Below are 23065 nucleotides of genomic sequence, written 5' to 3'. Positions count from 1 at the left end.
TGCAGTTTGGAAAAAATCATAGCTCACATGAAAATTATCTGCCACAAGCACAAAACCAAGTATCCATTTGGCATTTGACTCTGCAAAGTATTAGATAATCATGCATCATGTTATAGAAGCTCAGCTCATCCCTAGAATACCTCTGTACTTTTGGTGTACTACGTAGAGAGGATAAAATATCTTCCAACTGTATGATGTTCTTTCTTTAGAATCACTCCTTAAGGAATTCTTCCATTGACTTCTTTGATGTATTCTTACTAGAAGAAGAATGAATGAGCTAAAACAAGTCTCAGATGCTTATTTGGGGAGGGCTCCTTACACTGGAAAGGAGTACAGGATTGGGTACTCTTCTCTTCCACTGAGGTTTTTTTTTGTTTTTTTTTCCTTTTTTGTACTCCTTTACTTGGCATTTATGTTTTAATGGCAATCCAATTTAAGAAATAAAAGCATTGATTAATTAGTGAACCATTTTAAAAACAAATGTAGCTGAACGTATGGGTGGGAGCTGGAATCAGAGAGATGACAAGTATCAATACTAGGATAGGAAAAGAGGAATGCAACTTAAATTCTGTGCTTTTCAATAATTAAGGTCTTGCCAATCTGAAAGGAAGTTAAAATCTTATTGTCTTAAGGAGTTTGAAGAATCTTAAAATCAAAAACTCAGAAGGGTTCTCAATATAGATGTTAATAGCTATAGATGGTTGCCAGGGCCTGTGTAGAAAAGATTCTACAAGTTCATATATAAATGTTTTTACAGAGTTGTACAACAGAATAGGCATTCGGATAATTGAAAAGGGTGAGAGATACAAGGTCTGGAGTTCAGATGTTTATAAGTGAAGAGAAACATGGACCAGTGATCTGGAAGTGGTACTGGCAGGCAAGAACACAGTCAATATCATAACCACTGTTGCTGAAAGTCCAAGAAGGTAGAGAAGCAGTCCCCACAGTGGAAGCATCAAGGTAGAGTGTCTGAAAGAGAAATACCGTCATCTAATATTTACTGAAATAAGAGCAATATCATCATGGGTTATGATGCAAATAATTATAGGCAGAAGAAAAGAGGTGAGAGTCATTTTTTAAAAAAAGAATAAAATGAGCAAAAACAATTTTTATATAAGGAGCTTATGCAAGAAGAGAAATGAGAAGTTCATTTGCATAGTGGTAGGTATGATGAGCAGAGATGATTGAAACACTTGATTAGAAGCAAAATGTATCCTGACATTTTAAGTCTGAGTTACTCCATTGAAAAGAGAGAGTTTATTATCACCTGGGTATCTAAACTAGGATATGGCCATCTGATTTAAATGATTTTCTAATCTTCTTCTACCAGAGTTAAAAAAAAAAAATGCAAATTCAAATTGTTGTCATGAGACAGGATGAAGTCATTTATATACTAACCTATTTACATGTTAAAATTTTATTTAACCTTTAAGTCTCAGTTCAAATGATTCCTCTTTAATGAGACCTTCATTGATCTCTGTTCATAACTGGGTTTAATTTTATGTCACAGGCATAGAACATCAAATTATCTGACAAAAAAAGGAAGTCACAAGGAGTCAGAGAGATGTTATAGAACAAAGGAAATAGATGAAAAGCCATACAGAGATAGGGTAGGAATCAGAGTACTCTTGGAAAAAATTAGCATTAGACCATAAACATGACTCTAGCATCTGCAGCTCTATATGGAGTAAGGAGAATGTTGGGGGGAGACTGGTGCATTGACCATTTATTTGAGACTTTTGATAAAAACAGATTATTTGAAAGAAGAGGAAAAAGCAGAGCAGAAGCTTCAAGAAAACCCTAAACTTATCTCCTGCAAGAAGTATTTTTTCTCATCTGAAATGCAAGATTTTGTATAAACAAAAACTAATATATGTATTAAAGTTTCCCCCTGTTATAGTAACAAAGACATACATCTATCCTTATAAACATGCTTTCCTTGAGTGAAGGTCAATGAATCATCTTTGAAAAGTCTGCTTCAATCTCCTTTGCTGGTTTCTTATCCCTTAACAAATTGGTAAATTTTGGAGCACCACAGGACTCAGTTCTTTGTTCTTTTTCTCTAATTGCATTCACTCCCAACATTACTTTATCTCTCCTTGTCCTTCAATGCCATTTAAAGCTGATGATGTTGGCAGTATTTTATTTAGTCCCTATCTCCTCTCTGAACTCAAGACTCAAATATGCAAAACAACCATCAACATCTCAGTTTGGATATCAAGAAACATCTCAAAATTAATTTGCCCGTAACTATTTATTTGGATATATACCTCTCCAAATCTTCTCCTCCTATATTTTCCATTTCAGCAATTTAACCCATTAGCTCAAGCCAAAAACCTAAGTATCAGGCTTAACAGCCCTTTTCCCCTCCCTCTATGGCCTGTATTTCAGTATTCAATCCATCAGGAAGTCTCTGCTCTAACTTCAAAACTCATATCTGCAATTCAAAACACTTTTTCACACTTCTGATACTATCAATCTAGTCTAAGTCTAAGCAAAATTGCCTGTTGCAGTGGACTTCTATCTGCTCTGCCAAATTCTAGTCTTAACTCCTTTCACGTCAATGTCCACAGCGTTGACAGACTCAGCCTCCGAAAGTTGGAAATCAGAGCAGACTATTATCTGCTTTCCAAATAGCTTTCGATCTTACCCTGGTTTATATATATTTATGTGATCAGGCTATTTGCATACTTTTGGCATCATCTCCATGTCAGTCTTCTTATTTCTATTTATCAAGCTTATTACACAACATCTAACACATTTTGATCACACTCATTTTAGTTTTTGTTTTTGTTTTTGTTTGTTTGTTTGGTTGGTTGGTTGCACCACTAGTCTTGTGGGATCTTAGTTCCCCAACCAGGGATTGAACCCAGGCCCTTGTCAGTGAAAGCACCAGGTCCTTAACCACTGGGCCACCAGGGAATTGTCAGATCACACTCATTTTAGATTCAAACTCTGGACTATATGTTAAAATGTTATTATTTCAATCATTTAATATTACCATGACCATGTATGACTGTTGTCATATTATTTTAATGAGTTAGGTTTTTCTTTTGTGGCTAATGTATGTGGAAGCTATACTTGATCACTGTTTAACTTCTAGAGATGATTCCTGCAGGAGAGAATACAGTCTGCTGTCTAGCAGTTGTTTACTTTGTCTTCATTTTAAACATAAGTCTTGTGTTGTAACTATATGCCAGTAACATATCTTTTTTCTAATGTTATTTATTTATTGTTTTTTAAAGTCACTGAGATATAATAAAATATGTTCTATAGTTTAATCTTTCAGTACCAATACACTTCTTATAATCTTAGGGCATTGTCTGAACATTAGTTTTGCAAAGTATTTTTGACATATGACTTTTCTGAACATAGCATTGGCTATAATGATGAATGACCAGTCTGATAAAATGCAGGTCATACTGTGAATCTTAACAATGCAATGAATATTTCCTGCATGAATATGCCAGATTTTTAAATAAATGCTGTGCATTTATGAGAGAACTCTGGTGTAGAAGAATAAATACAACAGCTGCTTTTTAATTATATGTAGAAATTATGATTCTAATCTGTTACATTTAATAGCACAATACATTTGAGAGAATGCACTACTAAGTATTCATGTTACTAAGTGTTTTTGTACAATAAGCATCACTAAAATAACTCATACTCTTATGTTTTTGAAAATAGATTGGCATTTTTCTCTACTGGGCTCATTTCTTTCCTTAACACATGACACTGGCAGATAACCTTGAGCTTGGTTGGATAAAAAGTTTTTACCTTTGTTTTGTGACCTCTTCAGGTTAGCTATTCATGTCTCTATACTATGGGTGGAGGTCTACTATGGAGAAGTGACAAACCTGGGGAAGAAATCAGGGATTAATACCCTCTTTCTTCAAACACTTCAATGAGAGAACATAATCAGTGTCACTAGAGTAAACAGCAAATCTTACTGCATTAAGTGTTTAAAACAGTATTGGAAATAGCAGCACTTATTGACAATAACCCCATTCACGCACACATTTGTGGTTATGGTATTAATATATCTTATTTTGAAACTTTAATTAACCCTCAGATTTCCAGGATACTTAGCTCTATTCACCACCTGAGTCCAATAGACCCTTCTTTTGAAATGTTGTTACTTTAGGAATAAATCCAAAAAAAAAAATTGAAATAGATATTGAAAAGCAACATTTTTTGAAAATTTACACACAACTTAAACATAATAAACACAAATTTTTATTCCAAATGTTCCTGATTTTAAAGACATATTGCGATGTGGCCCAGTGAGAAACTTGGCAATTCCTATAAATAAAAAATACGCAATAATAAAACTGGACAAAAGTGTCTAAAATGACCATTTCAGGACTGTGAAAATCAAGGAAAGGCATTCAACTAATTGGAAGTAGTTTTATGAAAACTACTGAACTTTGGGTAAGAACAACTGGAGTCTGTCATGTTATTTTCTACCTATCTCTATAATATGGTGGTTTAACCAGAGCAGGCTGGCCATGAAAATCTACATCTTCATTAAAGGTGGCTTGTCACTTAGAGTGCAAAACACATTACATCCAGAGGAATTATTAGAATCGTGGTAACCTCAGTGGCAAATAATGAGAACAGTGAGAGACTTGGGGAGGCTGAAATTTGGACCTGGTTCGGGCAAGCAGCAGTCCACTAACCTATTATTTTCCAGCAAGATCCAGAAAATATGACAAGCAGAAGAGGGTTTGCTAAGCTTACCAGACATCTCTGGTTGACTGAAACAACTTCATGTAGATACAGGAGAGCCTAGACAGGACACAGTTATCAGGACATTGGGCACATTGCCTTGTGTCCATGTGACTCTGTGCCCATGTAGAGAGAACATGATACACTCCTATGAAGAGGAAAAGCCAGAGCAGACTTGAAAATGACCTGAAATTTAAAACTGCTCTGCAGCCTGAACATAGATCATTAGCAAAGGGCGAAAATCTTACCAGCTCAGAGTGTTTGAGCCCAACTTTTGAGTAATCATTGACTGGTAAGTAAGCTATGTAGATACAGGGATGGCCTCTAGACAGCCATCACCATCATCAACCATGATGAATGACCAATAAACACATGAAAGGATGCCTAATCTCAGCATTTAGTATGAAAATGATTATGAAAACCATATACCACTTTCCCCCCAATAGAACGACTGTAATAAAATGGCAGGCAATAGCAAGTGCTGCAAGGATGTGATAGAATTGGAGTCCCAATATATTGTTGGTGGGAATGTAAAATGCCACAGCCACTTTGGAAAATAATTGGGCGGTTTCTCCAAATGTTAAACACAATGATTTCATGTGACCTAGTAATGCCGTGCCTAAATATTCAGTTGAAAGTAAAAAGACTGAAAAGGATGTGTACATTAAGGAAAAGAGAGCAAAACTGGCAAAATATCTAGCAAAACTGGCAAAATATTAAGGAAAAGAGAGCAAAACTGGCAAAAAGACTGAAAAGGATGTGTACATTAAGGAAAAGAGAGCAAAACTGGCAAAATATCTATCTTCTGCTACTTTCAATGCCTAACCTGACCCCCAGCAGAAGATATTACCCAGTGGATTTGTATGATGTCACCCCTTGAAGATACCATGCAGACACTTGATAACCAGTTAGTCACATCAGAACGCTTGAGTATTAGTTTCTTAGGGCTGCTGTTATAAGTTACCACAAACTGGGTAGCTTAAACAATAAAATCATTCTCTCCCAGTTCTGAAAGCCAAAAGTTCAAAATCAAGATGTCAGCAGGGCCACACACCGTCTGAGAAATCTCTTCATTGGGAAGAGTCCCTCATTGCCTCTTTCAGCTTCTCATGGTCCGAGACACTCCTTGGTTTATAGTTACATCATTCCAATCCCTGCCTCCCTCTTCACATGGCCTTCTTCTCTGTCTCTGTCTCTGTCTGTCTGTCTCTTCTCCCTCTGTGTTTTCTCCTGTTCTTATAAGGACACCAGTTATTGAATTTAAGGCCTACCATATGCAGTGTGATCTCATTCTGATCCTTAACTAATTAAATTGGCAAAGATTCTATTTCCAAGTAAGATCACATTCTAAGTAGTTTCAGGTTGATACGAGTTTTGGGGGACACTATTCAACTCACTCTACCTTACAACATCTAATGGAAGCAGTTTATCCTTACTGAAATTGAAGCCACAGTCACCGCACATGTTTTTACAGAATGCTTAACTTAACAGTGTGGGATCCTGTACAACATCAGTTCAACCCAGGGTAACATTTGTTTGAAAGACTTGCAACATTTGACACATGGCGGTGGTGTCTACTAATATAGCAGATGCCACATCATTAGGTGGCAGCCAGATTAATAGAATAGTAACATGTCCTTTAAATGCAAAGTTTATTTCTCAACTCAGGGACATTACCTTTGAGGTTCTGTAATTCAAGATATAGTTTATGCATTTAACCAGCGATCATGATATATGTACCCAACAGCAGAATAAGTGCATACAAACAAGACTGGCTCTTCTCACCCTGTTCCTGTATCCCAATAGTTGAATTTAATCTTCCTGCCCCTGAAGTCATGAACTCTGCTAGATTCGAGGTTTTGGTTCCCATAGAGAAAAGATATGGTTATAGGTAAATAGTATGGGAAGGGAAAATTATATCAGAAACATTTCCTCTCAGTGTTTCAAGGCTCTATAAAAAATAGTAAACAATTTTGGCAACTGTGACCTGCCAAGGGCAATATGAAAGTCTGGTTCCTACCACGTCTCATAGCCAATATGGGAAATCTGCAGTTTCCAGGAGGACAGAGTTGATGAGTATCAGCTCTGGCTTAGGATCCGTTACAGCATAAGGGACTGTTTTAACAATCATCTTGTATTGAGTCTCTTGGAGAATTTTCAGCCTGTCACCTTCTTGTAGACTCACTAAAGGAACAGACTTAATGTAGAAACTGAGTTGATTTGAGTGGTAAAAGCGGTGAACTGTAACAGAAATTTCTGGTGCCCTACATCACCTCCATCTTGTGCATCTCCCAGCAAATGGCTCTGCCTAGCTCAGACTCTCCTCAGGCTGAAAAAATACCACTTCATTTGTGCACCACTCCTTTCTTCACTTCTGCCGCGGTGCTTCTTTATCAGTGTAGAAGTCCACTCATCATGAGCAAAAGTGAACCTCGTAATGTGGAAAAGTTAATATTTCACAAACCTCAACCAGTGGGGCAGAATACAGTTATTAAATGCTTCAAACTTCTTTCTTTCAGTTTATAATTTAAGAAGGTAGGCTATATACCACTTAGGAAGTTCTGGTGGAAACAAATTCTGATTGCACAGGCATTATTCTCAAAGCAGACATTTATGTTGGCTTTTTCCACTTCCTGTCTCACTCAACCTGTCTTTTGCTTTTCCTTTCTGAGATCACCACTCAAAAAAGTTTACAGTACTTAAGCCCTGTCTAAATTTCTACCCTCGGCAGGAACACAATCGAAGTCACAAAGGTATTACATTTCATCATTAACTACAATCATTAGTAGCAAGCGTTAAGACAATTTGCTTGAACATCCCTTTTTCAAAAATAAATCCAGTATTTATCCTGTTAAGTATTTCTTTTAATGAGCACTGCTATATAAAATAGCTCCAAAACATAAAATCAAAAGGCCAGATCCAATTGAATCCACTCACTGCAATTGCTAGTTCCATCCTTTTGGGACGTTCTATAAATATAAGGGATTGTATGTGAATACTTCAGGTTGAAATTTCAGTTTTTACAACCACTCACTCGTATTCAAAGGACTTCCAACTTGAATCGCCATTATAATTAGTAATAGTGCTATAGGGATCTGGAAATAATTACTATCAATCTGGCCTGTATTCCAAGTTATTACTTGTATCTGAGATGGAAATTATAAACTTCCCTTTCAATGTGTACCTTTTTCAGAAACAGGGAAGGCTCAGTAGATAAAAGGTGTTATAAAGTACAGAGATATGGTAAGTCTTGGTTTATTTAAATGCTCAGCTACAAAAGCCCAGCTCTAATCAAATAATCATGTCATTTAATCTTGTACCTGGCATAAACTGTCTGAAAGGTATCTTATTCTGCTTGAAGTGCTAATTAACTAGAATTTAAAAATTCTTACTTACATCTGGAAAATATGAGGAAAATTATGGGAGTGATGGGTGCATTATTTGTGAGGAGAAAAGGGGATTTCTTTCTGAATGATTTCAAATATTTTCATATATGTATATGTGGTAGTTTAGACAAAATCAAGCTTATTTGTTGGCAAGGGTCATTATTTATTATGTTATTGTCCTTTCAAATTTCTAGAGTGTTCAGATATATTATTTTAAACTGATGGGATATATGATGACTCATCTGAGGAGATTAATAAATGAGAGAATCAGTATTAGGGGACAAATCAGACACATTTGTTATTGCTGTAGTACAGGGATTTGTAGCCATTTTCAAGTCAAACAAAGAGACTTGGTAAGTCTGATGAAGCCCACAGACTTTCTTCTTACAAATATGTATCTTTTATTGTAGTAAGATATACATATAATATTTACCATTTAAAAAATTTTTAAGTGTACAGTTCAGTAATGTTAAGTATATTTACACTGTTATAAAACAGACTTTCAGAACCTTTTCATCCTGTAGAAATGAAACTCTGTACCTATTAAACAACAACTCCCCCTTTTCCCCTCCCCCTGGCCCTGGTAACCATCAATCTACTTTCTATGTCTGTGAATTTTACTATGTTCTTATCTCATGTAAGTTGAATCATACAGTATTAGTCTTTTTGTGACTGGCTTATTTCACTTAGCATAATGTCTTCAGGTCCATCCATGTTGCAGCATATGAAAAGATCTCCTTCCTTTTTAAGGCTGTGTAGTATTCCAGAGTATGTATATACCACATTTATTTGTCCATTCATCCATCAATGGATATTTGTGTTGCTTTCACTTCACAGCTCTTGTGAAAAGTGATGCTATGAACATGGGTGTGCAAATATCTCTTTGATGTTCTGATTTCAACTCTTTTGAATGTATGTCCAGAAGTGGAATTGCTGGATCATATAGTAGTTCTATTTTTAATTTTTTGAGAAATTGTCATGCTATTTCCCATAGTGGTTGCACTGTTTTACAATCCTCCCTACAAAGCACGAGGGTGTCATCTTCTCTGTGTCCCAGTTCATACCTGTTACTTGTTTTCTTAATAGTAGCCATCCTAATAGGTGTGAGGTGACATCCCATTGTGGTATTCATTTGTATTTTCTAATGATTAGTAATGTTAAGCATCTTTCATATACTTGCCATCCATCTGAATATCATCTTTGGGAAAATGTCTGTTCAAGTCCTTTGCCCATAGAAACATAGATTGAAATACATGCTTGAAGGACAAAATATATAGTGTAAAAATAATAATTTTCAACTTGTAATCTGGGTTAAAAACTCCATATTATATTTATGCATTCTTGGAAAAAGTTTGGCAAGAGAGACAAAATCTATTGGATTTCTTTCCTTTAATTGGGGTAGAAATTGGGAGAGACTACAGTGTGTCAGGGATATAGCTTGACATTTCAAAACACACAATAACTTAACAATGTTTGTTTTTTAACTGAATGTAAATATTGGGAGATTTCTAACTAGGACAACAGATTTGTAAAACACTATAAAAAAAGAAAAAGTTATAACAAATCTATTTCACAATAGAAAACTAAAGAAAAATTTAAAGTTATCATAAAAAGATGAAAGAATTATGTCAAATATTCCACAACTACAGAAGAGGTCCAAACCTCACATATTGATAGCTAACACCAAGGTATTTTAAACATTTATTAGAAAAATAAATGCATGTTTCCTTACATAAAGCAACTTACCAAGGTGAAAAAAAATTAAGGGCTATGAAAAGATGCTTCAAACAGAAGCAAAAATAAAGCACAGATGGCATTAATAATATCAACATGAGCAGAATCCAAGGCACAGGGCATGAACTACAGCAAAGAGAGTAAATTTATAACAACAAATAGTTAAAAAGTGAATAAAGCTACAACTACCAACTCTTGACATTAAGTATACATGAAATGCAAAAACAAAGCTTATTTGGAACACCAGGAGAAACAGAAGAAAATGTTATCTTTCTCACTCTGATGGATCAAGAATTCAAGATAGAATTAAGGTACATAAAATATTAATGAGAGTATTATTTTGCTTATAAAATAATAGTTTACATTTTTTAAAAAATCTTAAAACAGGCATCATTGCACAATGTATAACAGTGTGTCATATTTGTCTAAAAGCTATATTAAATCAATAATGTCGTATAACTGATGTTTTAGAATCGATAAATAACCTATTTAGTAAACATTTATATTACTTGGGAAACTGATTTGGCTGCTGTGACAGGGCAAAACATATGTGGCTGAAATTAAGTGGAAATTGATTCTTTCCTCATATAGTATTCTGAGCATAAAACATCTTGGGCTGATAGGATGTTGCCATGATATTAAGGGACCTGACGTTCTATTTGGTTGCTCCACTTTTCCTAAAATGCAGTTTCCTTTTTGAATAGGGGATTTTTCTTGTTCCCATTTCATTTCACATAAACTTTAAAGCCAGTGAGGAGTGTTGAAGAGGGAGGAATATATTTATATATAAACAAAGTCCTAAGAATAAATTTTGTAAGAAAATTTTGATTTATATTTTAAAAATATAAATACTGATTTAATTGAGGGGCATGAAGAAACACTTTCATTTCAAAATGAAAGTTTCAAAAGCATCTATTCATTTTTTCATGTATCAATTGATCATGTATTTATGTTCTCTTTGGAGAAATGTCTATTCAAGTCCTTAGCTCATTTTTAAAAATCAGGTTATTAGGAGATTTTTTGCTGTTGAATTGTAGGAGTTCCTTACGTATTTTGCAGATTAACCTCATCGTATATATGGTTTGCAAATATTTTCTCTTCTTTTGTAATTTCCCCATTCACTCTGTTGATTGGGTCCTTTGTTGTGCAGAAGCTTTTTAGTTTGATATAGTCCCACGTGTCTATTTTTGCTTCTGTTGCCTGTGCTTTTGGTTTTATAGCCGTAAAAGTTCTACCTCACTAATCACCAGGGAAATGCAAATCAAAACCATGATGTGATATCATCTCTCACCTGTCAGAATGGCTATAATTAGAAAAACAAAAGACAAGTGTTGGCAAGATTGGAACACTTGTACACTGTTGGAGGGAATACAAAATTATCCAACTACTATGGAAAACAGTATGGAGGTTCCTCAAAATATTAATAATAGAACTACCATATGATCCACTCTGATCAGGTTTTATTCAAAAGAATTGAAATCAAGATCTCAAAGAGATAGAAGCACTCCCATATTCATTGTAACACTATTCACAATAGCTAAGATGTAGAAACAATGTAAATGTCCCTTGACACATGAATGAATAAAGAAAATGTGGTATATACAATGTGGCATATATTGGAATAATATTTACCCTTAAAAAACAAGGAAATTATGTCATATGCATCAACATGGATTAATCTTGAGGACATTATGTTAAGTGAAATAAGCCAATCACAGAAAGACAGATGCTGCATAATCCCACTTATATGAGGTACCTAAATGTCAAATTCTTAAAATCTAAGGGTAAAATAATTGTTGCTAGGGGCTGGGCTGGAGTAGGGGGTGGGCAGGGGAATTACTAATTAACAGGCATAAAGTTTCAGTTAAGCAAGATGAATAAACCCTAGATATTTGTTGTACAAAATTGTGCCTATAGCCAACAATATTGTATTACACACTTAAAATTTTGATAAAAGTTAGACCTCATAAGTATTCTTACCAAAATTTTTTTTTTTTTAAAAAGCATGTATTCAGCAGGACAGAAGTGGAATTTCCTTTGAATTATTATAACTGCTCACAAGCTCCGATTCTCTTCTAGTGATGGGAAAAAAGTAACATTGCTCCAAGTGGTAACTCAAATATTTATCATTTAAAATAATCCTTCTGAAGTAATATTGGTTCATATTCCTCATCTTATAATTTTGGAGCCAAATGTGAACATGAAAAGAAAATTTGGTCAGACATTAGAGAGTAAAGTCATCCATATATTTTTCTGAAATGTCCATGGGGCTGTCAAATAGTGGACCATACCAAACACATTCATATTTCTGCCATAAAATCTGTGACAATTCATGTGAAGTTAAATCAGTAATGACTTGCGGTAATTTCATTGTCATCAAATTATATTGAGAACTATTTGCCTATTGAAACTGTAGGTGCAGAATTCTGAACCTGGGCCAAGTCTGTCAGTGTTTCTCTAGTATTTCCTTTTCTTTTCTACTGTGTTAATCTGAATTCCTGGGGAACTTGCAATCATTCCAGCTTTGAGGGGACAATTGGGGTACTACTACCCTGTTTTCTCTCTAGTTTGGTCTTTGCTGCAAATACTTTTGATCCTAACTGTGTAAGAACTCTATGATATATCAAGGAAAATAAAGTGGGACGTGCTTACAAGCCTAGCTACTTGATATTTAACCTCTTTATGGTCAGAAATAATCCTCACTTTTTTGCTTATAACCACCAACATTTTTATATATTATAACAGTGATTTTTTAGGTTAACTATTTAACATACATTAAACATTCCATAAATAATAGTAAAATGAACATGTATATAGCACCTGCTATGTGCCAGAGCATGTTATATTTGCTTTATAAATAATAATTTAATGGGTATGACTATTTCACTAATGTTACCCATTATTAATACAAGGAAGTCAGCACACAGAACTTAAGTACATCCCAAAGATCACATGGTTATTAAACATGTTTTGATATTCCTTTCTGTATTATTTTATGTTTTAAAAAATTTTTTTAATGTCTACTTATGTAATGTTTTCTACATTATAGGGACTTTACATACTCAGTTTTAAATTCAACCAAACCCTAAGTTATTTCAAACTTCTTGCTCTTTTCCATTCCATATGCTTCTCTCATTCTCATTAAAACAACAACAAAAACCCTTATTAAGAAAGAAGACATTATTCCTGTCATTTTCTACACTATCATTTTAAAATGTTCTAGTCTTTTTTGGGTTGGTCTCTGCTTTAAATATTTAAATTGTGTCTTCTTTAACAAAACTCTGGAAAGTGTCAATTATGATTATTTACTGATTTTTAAGCTATGCAGTGCTTATCAATAATCATTTTAAGGTATCAATTACATTTTTGAAATATATTTTCCATATAAACCACTGTGAATTCTTTTCATTTATAATCAGAGGAACAAATACTAAAAATAGATCCCACCTCACCTAGCAGTGTATTTTGGAATTCAACAGAAGAGGTGAAGAAGTAGAGAAAATTACATGATTCCTCAGCTAATAACCATTTTTCTAAATATGAACGATGGCTTAGAATGTTCTTTTTTAAAAGCATAGCAGCTGCAACTTTATTACTTTCCTTGAATTTAATGTGCAGCTTGTAATATGATGTGATGCTCTATGTTATTTTTTATTCTTATTTTCAAGCAGCTAAAGATTCAGACATTAAAACAAAGATGAAATTTTTATGTTCAAGCAGCTAAAGATTCAGACATTAAAACAAAGATGAAATTTTGGGTTTCATGTCACTTAAACAAGCCTATATTCTTTCCATAAAATATACTTTGGGAGAAAATAATGAGAAGAAGAACCATATCTATTAAACTTGAGAAAGGAGCAAAACACAGGACAAGGAGAGGCTCGCAAAATGACCCCAGTCCTACCCTGTGAATCTGTAAGGTCACAGACAGAACATTTTGTATTACACACATGAAACTTCTTAGACAGATGTCAACCAGAACATTAAAGGCCAAGACATAAAGACCGTCTTAACAGGGTACTTCTTTCAATTGGGATTTTGAGCAAAAAGAAGAAAAAAAATGAGTCCTGTGAAGTCTGTTTCTTTCCCCAGGGCCAATTCCTCTTTGTCTGTGTTGGTACTTCTTTAAATTAGCCTAAGGATGTATTGAATATCTCTAATACATCCCTCCTTCCCTCACTCCCCACTCTGGATCCTCTTTTTCTCCATTGAGAGCTCAGAAAGGTGGGGCTGTTAGGATGAGCAACTGTGACTTCTGTTTCCTCAAGTTTTAACTTCTAGGGATAAGAGTCTTCACATCTTCCAAGCTGGGCATGTCCAGGCTCTAGTTAGCAAAGCACTAGGTTAATTTTCAGAAACTGTCTGGAAAAAATTGACTACTCTTTTTGTGTATATGGAACTTTAACGAGCTCCCACTGAGAGGATGCACTTAACCCCTCCGTCCTGTGAGTGTAGATGTGGAACAGCTGTGTTTTCTTGTTTTTGTTTAGAATTACTATAGGGATAGGCCATTATAAGTTAGTTCTACTCATTAAAGGAGCAATAAAGTCGCATTTTTCTTTGTGGCAAGCTAGTTTTTAGTGAATTTCAAAATACCATTTCTGAATGGCACTAAAATGTTTTACACAATAAGAATATGGAATATAGAAAATATGACACTATTAATATTTATATGAAAATATTTAAAATAAAGAAAAAAGTAAAGAGAAACTAATGCTTTTTGTTTGGTCTGATATTTCATAACAAGACAGAGATAGTGACATTTTTTTCCCTAGATCATCACAGTTTAGATATAATGAAACCTAAGGAAGTTCAGTTAAGCACAATTAAATGATATCCACAATCAATGTGGTATAATAGTTAAGCACATGGTTTATGGAGTTCAACTGTGAATGAAAATACTAATTCTACTATATCCTACCTGGTGATCATAGACAAATTTTTTTAAAAGTGATTAAACTAAAAAATCAACCATCTATAACATTTAGGCACTCTATTGTGCAAGAAGACACTGACATCAAAACCATAGTATGTAAACAAGAATATTCATTATTGAAACATTATATTTCAGAATCTATTCAATATCATTAAAATAATATTTAGGAGGAAAAAGTCTCTATTTTGGAGGAATATTACTGAGAGAGAGGATCAGAGAGAGAGAAATTATGTGAAAATAAACTATTGAACACCATAATTAAAAAAAAAAATTTTTTTTTTAAAGAGGAAAATTAAGGAACTACAATTAAAGCAAACTACTCTTGATTTGGGAGTAACATATAAAAATAAAAATTTATATAATTGTGTAAATATAGGTATAATACAATAAAAAATGCAAACACTTCAAGGTAACTTGTTTTTTATTAAATAAGAAAAAGTAAAGATGCACAAAATTACAGTGAGAAAAGGGAAATAAATATAAATCCAATAAATCAATTTATAAAATTAAATATGTTAATTAAATTTGCTGAATTAAAAAATAAAACTACATCTGAATGTCTTCATGGAATCTAGTCTAGTTTAGTTTCTAGGAAAATATAATTAAACAAAATTCATCCAAAAAAAATCCAGAAGAGGAGAAGAAATGAAGTCAGAGGTGTAAAGAAGAAAGGGTAAGAGGCAAGTTATTCTTCCATAGCTGGAACAAGACAAAGATGATCTTCTTACCTGATTACTTTACATTGCTCTTTAATTGCTAACTAATGTACTGGACAAAAGTTAAAAAAAAAAAAAAAAAAAACAGCTATTCAAATTTGAAATACAGAGAAAAATAATCATTTGTACATGAAATGCGTGATACCTAAAATTCCCAACAAAAATAACAAAACTAATAAAAACAACATGTGCATTCCGTAAGATTAGATATATAATAAAAATAGAAATTCAATGTCATTCCTATATGCACATAATAAACTAATAATACATTGGAATTTCATATCATTTGAAATATCAAACAATAATAACAATAAAGTATACGTGAATGAACCTAAGAAAGGTAATATATTTGAAAAAAATGTTAAACTCTACTGAGAAAACTTAAAGAAATTTTGAATAAAAATAATTATTCTTTACTAAGAAGTTAATATTGTGAAGCAGTCAATGTCCTCTCCATTTACCTATAAACCCTAGCAATCCAATAAAATATGGAAAAGAATCATCATTGACAGAGTGATCATAAAATATAGGAAAAAATAAGTATCAAAAAAGTTTTTGAAAAAGGAAATAATGTTAGAAGAATGTAACATATTTTCAAATATTATAATTTAAAGAAGGTAGTGAGACTAGACTGAATATGCAAAAAGGAGCTCGGACACATGAAGAATTCAAGATACATTAAAGATGCCATTTGAAATTATTGGGTAATGTGTTGATTTTTTCCATAAATCTTGTATAGAAACCGTTGAATCATAAATTGTCCCCTGTACATGCAAGGCATGGAGAGACCAAAGGAGGAAGCAGACCAATCTAGATTAGGAGGTGGCAGTTTTAATAAGCAAGAGACCTTATGCATGAGGCTTGTCCTGGGCAGCCACAAGATCGGTAGAACTTCACAACCACCCACCAGATTCTTAAAAGTATATATAGAGGCCTTAATGGGGTTCAGTCACATATAGAGTCCAAGTGGTCTCAACGACACTGTAATCTCTGAAGGCTGTGTCCTTGAAAATAGTTCCCACTGTAGGCATGATGGGCAGAATATATATTCCAAGGACAGGGGAGGAGGTGAGGAGTCTACCATTACCTGGGTGTAGCTCAGGGATCAACCTGAGCAGTCAAGTCCTCTCAACGACCTCCTGCAACAGGAACAATCTAACTCTTGGGGGTAGAGGTGTGACACTCTACCTCATACTTCAAAATAAATTCTAAATGCATTAATATGCATATTTAAATATCAAAGCATGTAAATCTAGAAAGTAAAGATTTAAAAAACATTGGATTATCTAAAGTTCTTTTAAAGCAAAAGGAAAAATAAATATATTTCACTAACTAAATATAAAAGTTCTAAACAGAATAAATATATACATTACACACACACATACACACACACACACACACACACACACATAACCAGAGTTAAAAGGAACATAAACCAAGAAACTAATACTTGCAGTGCACATAATAAAAAGGGTCTAATATTTTCAAAACACTTTTGAGACTTCGGCAAATAAAGATAAACATAACAACTTAAAATACAAAAGAGCAAAGATTGACAATTAATGAACCTAAAAACCTACACTGACACATTCTAATCACCCAAAGTTCACAGTTTACCTTAAGGTTCATTCTTAGTGTTCTACATTCTATGAGTTTGGACAAATGTACACTGGTAAGTGTCCACCATTATACAAAATACTTTCACTGCCCTAAAAATCTTCTATGCTTCACCTATTCATCCCATGCCTCCCAACCCCCACTCCCTGGTAACCACTGATTATTTTACTGTCTCCATATTTTGCCTTTTCCAGAATATCAGGTAGTTGGAATCATACAGTATGTAGCCTTTACAGATTGACTTATTTCCCTTAGTAATATACATTTAAGGTCTCTCTATATCATTTTGGCCTCTATAGTTCATTCATTTTTAGCACTGAATAGTATTCCATCTGAATGTGCTAAAGTTTGTTTATTTTCGCCTACTGAAGGACATCTTGGTTGCTTCCAAGTTTTAGCAATTATGAATAAATCTGCTGCAAACATCCATGTGCAAATTTTTTGTATGAACAAAGGTTTTCAACTCATTTTGATAACTACCGAGGAGTAGAATTGTTGGATCATAAGACAAGAATATTCTTAGTTTTGTAAGAAGCCACCAAACTGCCTTCCAAAGTAACTGTGTAATTTTGCATTCCCATCAGTGATGAATGAGAGTTCCTGTTGCTCCACATCCTCACCAGGATTTGTTGTTGTCCATATTCCCAGTTTTGGCCATTCTAATAGCTGTATCTCATTGTTGTGTTAATTTGCATTTCCCTGATGATGTGTGATATGGAGCATCTTTTTATGTGATTATTTGAAATCTGTATAACTTTATTGGTGAGCTGTCTCTTAAGGTATTTGGTCCATTTTTTAAACTGTGTTTGTTTTCTTCTTATTGAATCTTAAGAGTTCTTTGTATATTTTGGGTAACAGTCCTTTATCAAATGTGTCTTTTACAAGTACTTTCACCTCATCTATGTCTTGAATTCTTATTTTCTTGATGTTGTCTTTCCTAGACCAAAAGTTTTTAATTTTTAACATTTATGAAGTCCAGCTTTTCAGTTCTTTCTTTCTGAACCATGCTTTTAGTTGTCTCTAAAAAGTATCATCATTTCAAAAGTATGACTTTTTTGATTTTAGCTATTTTATTTTTTCCATTGTAAAAATTTCATTTAGTTATTTTTTATATATTTCATCACTGAGACTTTCTATGTTTTCATTTGATTCAAATGTGTTTTTGTTTGCTTTCAAAGCATTTTTATGATGGCTGCCTTTAATCTTTGTCAGATAATTCTGTCATCCATGTTGTTACCTCTGTGTTGGTGACTGTTGATTGCTTTTATCATTCAAGTTTTGATTTTACTAATTATTGGTAGAATTAATAATTTTCAATTATATTCTGAACACTTTGGATGTTATCTTGTGAGACACTCTCATTGCGTCCCACTGATACTAAGTTGGTGGGGGTGGGATAGAACAATGGTGCTGATTATCACCATTTCACACCACTGCCAGGTGAGGGTAAAACTTCTGCTCTTTACTTGGACTTAGTTGCAAATGGGCTGGGAGAAAGTGGGGTGGACATTAACACTACCTCAAACTTCTATATTTCATTTCATTGTTTTAACTTTTGGTTGTATTATTTACCTGTGTCTTTATTTCTTCCTCGCTTAATCTGTCCTGAGATTTGTCTATTTTCTTTTCAAATAATCACCTCTTGGATTAGATGATACTCTTCGTTGTATCTTTGTTTAATATACCATTAAAATAAATAAGAGCAGAGTTCAACAACCTACAGCACACAGGCCAAATTGCTTTATTGCCTGGATTTGTAAATAAAATTTTATTGGAGTACAACCGCCCTCATTTACTGAAATATTGTCTATGGCTGCTTTCATGCCACAGCAGCAGAGTTGTGTAGTTGTATAGAGAGTTTGTGGCCTGCAAAGCCAAAAATATTCACTACTTGACCATGTGCAGAAAAACTGGTGCTGAATGTTTGTGCCCCTAAAATTCATGTATCGAAGCCCTAATCCCCAGTGTATTTGGAGGTAGAGTATTTGGGGGGAAATTAGGTCAGGAGGGTGAAGCCCTAATGAAAAGGCATAATGTTTGTATGAGAAGAGACATGAGAGAGATTTCCTCTCTCTCTCTCTCTCTCTCTCTCTCTCTCTCTCTCTCTGTCTCTCTGTCTCTCTCTCTCCCTGTATGAATATATATAGCAAGAGGGCAGTCATCTGAAAGCCAAGAAGAGGGCTCTCACTAGAAGCTGATCATTCTGGTATCCCAATCTTGCACTTTCTAGCCTCCAGAAGTGTGAAAAATACACTTCTGTTGTTTAAGCCACATGGTTTAAGACACCCAGTCCATTGTATTTTGTTGTAGCAGCTCTAGCTGACCAATACAATTGTCCATTTCCAGGTTAAGAGCATATTCTGGAGGCAGTCTACTTGAGTTTCTATCTGGGTTCTCCTGCTTATTGGCTTTTCTTGTTTGTTTGTTTTATTGTTGTTTGTTTTTGTTTTGTTTGCTGGTTTCTTAGTTCATGTTTTATTTATCTTAGCCTATAAAAAGTCTGGGAGTGTAAACCAATGGTGTTTCTTCCCACGAAGATTTATGTTTTCTTTTACCAGAACCAGAGAAAAATTCTAGACCTAGGACCATCTTGGGTCCCTTCCTTGTTCTTCTACTTAATTCAGGAAATAATCCTCTTTGTTTGCTGCTTGTTTAAAATTCATTAACTTAAGTATTGGCACGTGCCCTCAGAGAATATCCTCCCCTTGCTAGTGTTTCTTGCTTACTCTTCAGATTTTAGTCTGTGGCCTTTTTCTCTAACCTTTGATATGTCTCATTTCTAGCTTTGTCTGCAATGCTATCTACACAGACACATACACACATTTTATACAAGATCTATTTTAGAGTGTGAAAAACTTGCCTCTCACAGTGTCAAAATTCTACCTATTTTGCAGTTTAACCTAATGTTAACTCATTTGATCATAATATTATTATGTTGAAATAATAAAGGGATGATCAGGCTTTTCTTGTACAAGTTTTATAACCATATTCAGTGTTCTCACATCCCTTTTTTTTTCTTATTTTAAAATTAAAGTTTAGATCATTGCTATTACTTACATTTGCAGATTTTAAGAAAGAATTAAAATACTAAGCTTTTAAATGCTTGCCAAGTGACTTAATTTTATGTGTAATTTGGTAAAGGCATACATTCAAAGTAAAGATGATTGTGGAGATAAGATTTACACTTAAATAATTAGACTTTAGTTACATGGATGCATGGACCCCATTTTCATTTCAGATTCTTTTATTCTTCAATGAGTATAAAAATTATAAATTCAGCAATGATAGCTGTAGCAAATACATAGGTCATTGAGATCTTCCCTTATTTTCCCAAATTATTTTTATTTACTTTTGTTTTTCTATTTTTGACTTCTCTGGTAATAATGTCATACATTTAATATGTGTTATTTTTCTTTTGAGCATTTGAATAAGCACATGAATATCAGTTTTTGAGGGCATGTAGTAAATCTTATACTGATTACAAATAAATATATCTGTTGAGTAATTTTTAAAAATAAGTTGGTTTTTGTCTTGAAGTAGAACTAGTGATTTAAATTTTCCAGAAAATAAGGCTCAGAGTCAAAAATTACTTTTAATGGCATCTTATTCTAAGTAAAAGTCGAATATATTGTTATTTTCTTAAACCACACAGCAGAGCATATGCTCTGGCCATTCTGCTGCCCTGATAAGAAAATTGGTTTGGCTCAGTTAAAATGGAGAAAACTCTGAAAGCCGCTGATGTAAAGCCATGTGCTTCAAAACGCTGGATATTCTGACCAGAAAACATTTATTTGCACAGTCTTATTTCCTTAATGCTGAATCCTCATCAATTTTATTTTAGATATTGTCCTAATATAGAATACCAAAATTGCATCGTGTAATTTATAATATGAAAATGCAGAATATCCAAAAGGAAGAGAATATATTAGTGTCCTGCAAGGATAAAAACAGTAGTTGAATTGGATATTCTCCTGAAAATTTTTCTGATCAAAGAAGAGCAAAGAAGAGTATTCTTAAATACATATTTCTTTAATTCTGGAAGGTACTTTACAAAATAATTTACTCTAACCCTATTATTTCATCAACAGAGATACAAAACTAACACTCAAACCAATAGAGTTTTTTAAGGTTAAATGTCAAAGATTCCTAGAATGTGAATCCATTAAGACATCAATGAAACTATGAATTACAATAAATTAATTATAAACTTACTAAACATTATGTCAAGAGAATTTATTAGAATCAGAGCTGAAACTCTGCATTCACTAGTATGATTTTATTTTATATAAATTTATTTGTTTATTTATTTTTATTTTTGGCTGCGTTGGGTCTTCGTTGTGGTGCGCGGGCTTCTCACTGCGGTGGCTTCTTTTGTTGCAGAGCATGGGCTCCAGGCACGCAGGCTCAGTAGTTGTGGCACATGGGCTTAGTTGCTCCTCCGCATGTGGGATCTTCCCAGACCAGGGCTCGAACCCGTGTTCCCTGCATTGGCAGGTGGATTCTTAACCACCGCACCACCAGGGAAGTCCCCACTAGTATGATTTAAATAGGACAATATTAACAGTTCTATAATACATCTTCCAAGTTATAATTAACAAGCCTTTGATTTTGCTTCAGTATTAAATAAAAATGACCAAGATATAAATTAGCATATAATTGAATTTCCTCTTTAATTCATTGATATGGAAGTCGATTCTTTGCCTTGTGACTGTTTATGCTCATATTATTCTGTCAATGTGACTTTAGTTTGACCTCAGAACTATGGTCTCTTTTCACGTGTCCACAGTGAACTTTATCCATTTTTACAAAGAATATAAATTGGCAGAGAATAACTTGCTCAAATGTTCATAGGAGGTGTCCTAACAGTGAGGAACTATTTCTAGAAAAACATTGCTTAAACCGGTGTATTCTGCAACCATCAGAGGAAATTTCCTGCCAAAATGTTTCTTTCCTATCAAGCTGAAATGTAAAAGATAAAAAAAGTGTTCAATCTGGTATGAATCTTTTCTAATAGTCATAGTAGCCAAACCCAAATTTAGGACTTGTGCATTGCAATCATTTCTCCTATAATTTTCCTTTACCGATTATTAATATATTGTGATTTTGTGACATGGTTTGGTTTGATTTAACTATAAAGTTAATTACCATTAAAAAATACCAGGTAAATAGTTGGTGGGGGGAGTGGAAGGATATAAAAGAAGCCTAATCAGTCAGTAGTTTAAGGGTTTATGACATCATTCATATCTAATTAAATATCTCCATTGATTACAGAAAAGCTATTATGTTCAATAAATTTTCTACTGAAAACTGCTTTTGACCAAAGAAATGTATTATTTGCAACTCTGGACTGGGTATAGTTCCACTTGTACCATGATGATATCTCTTTTAAGATTACAAAGCCTTTATTTTTTTTGAATTTTAGTGTAATTCTCATAAATATATTATTTAACCTTACAGTATTAAATTTACCTTTTTAAATGGAAAATTAATTAGGGGTTAAAAACAAAATACCTGAAGCAAAGTATGGATACATGAAAATACATTTTTGAATGAGAATAATCCAAACATCCTGAAAGCAATGAAAGTTATTAAAGAAATAGTGTTGAGTATGAGGACATATACAATAAACATTGTATCAATGAATAAAGTATCACCACCCTAAATACAACTAATGAAGTAGCATTATTCAACCACAACCTTTAATCAAAATTGCATGGTACATACTTAAATGATTATTTTGAATGATTTTTTTATTGAAGAACCTGAACAAGCAGAACTTGGCATTCTTTAAGAAGGAAGGAACTAAGTATTGCTTACATAAAACTCTCAGTTCTGCAGTGATTTTTTAAAATGCAAAATTAAAAGGGAAATTACCTGGATAGTTTGCTTTTATAAGAGAAACATCTTAGCTAGGAATGATGTAATTAAAGTAAAAACAAATTTGT

Source organism: Balaenoptera acutorostrata, chromosome 4 (assembly GCF_949987535.1).
Source record: "Balaenoptera acutorostrata chromosome 4, mBalAcu1.1, whole genome shotgun sequence".
Taxonomy (NCBI): domain Eukaryota; kingdom Metazoa; phylum Chordata; class Mammalia; order Artiodactyla; family Balaenopteridae; genus Balaenoptera; species Balaenoptera acutorostrata.
This window is presented reverse-complemented; position numbering follows the sequence as displayed.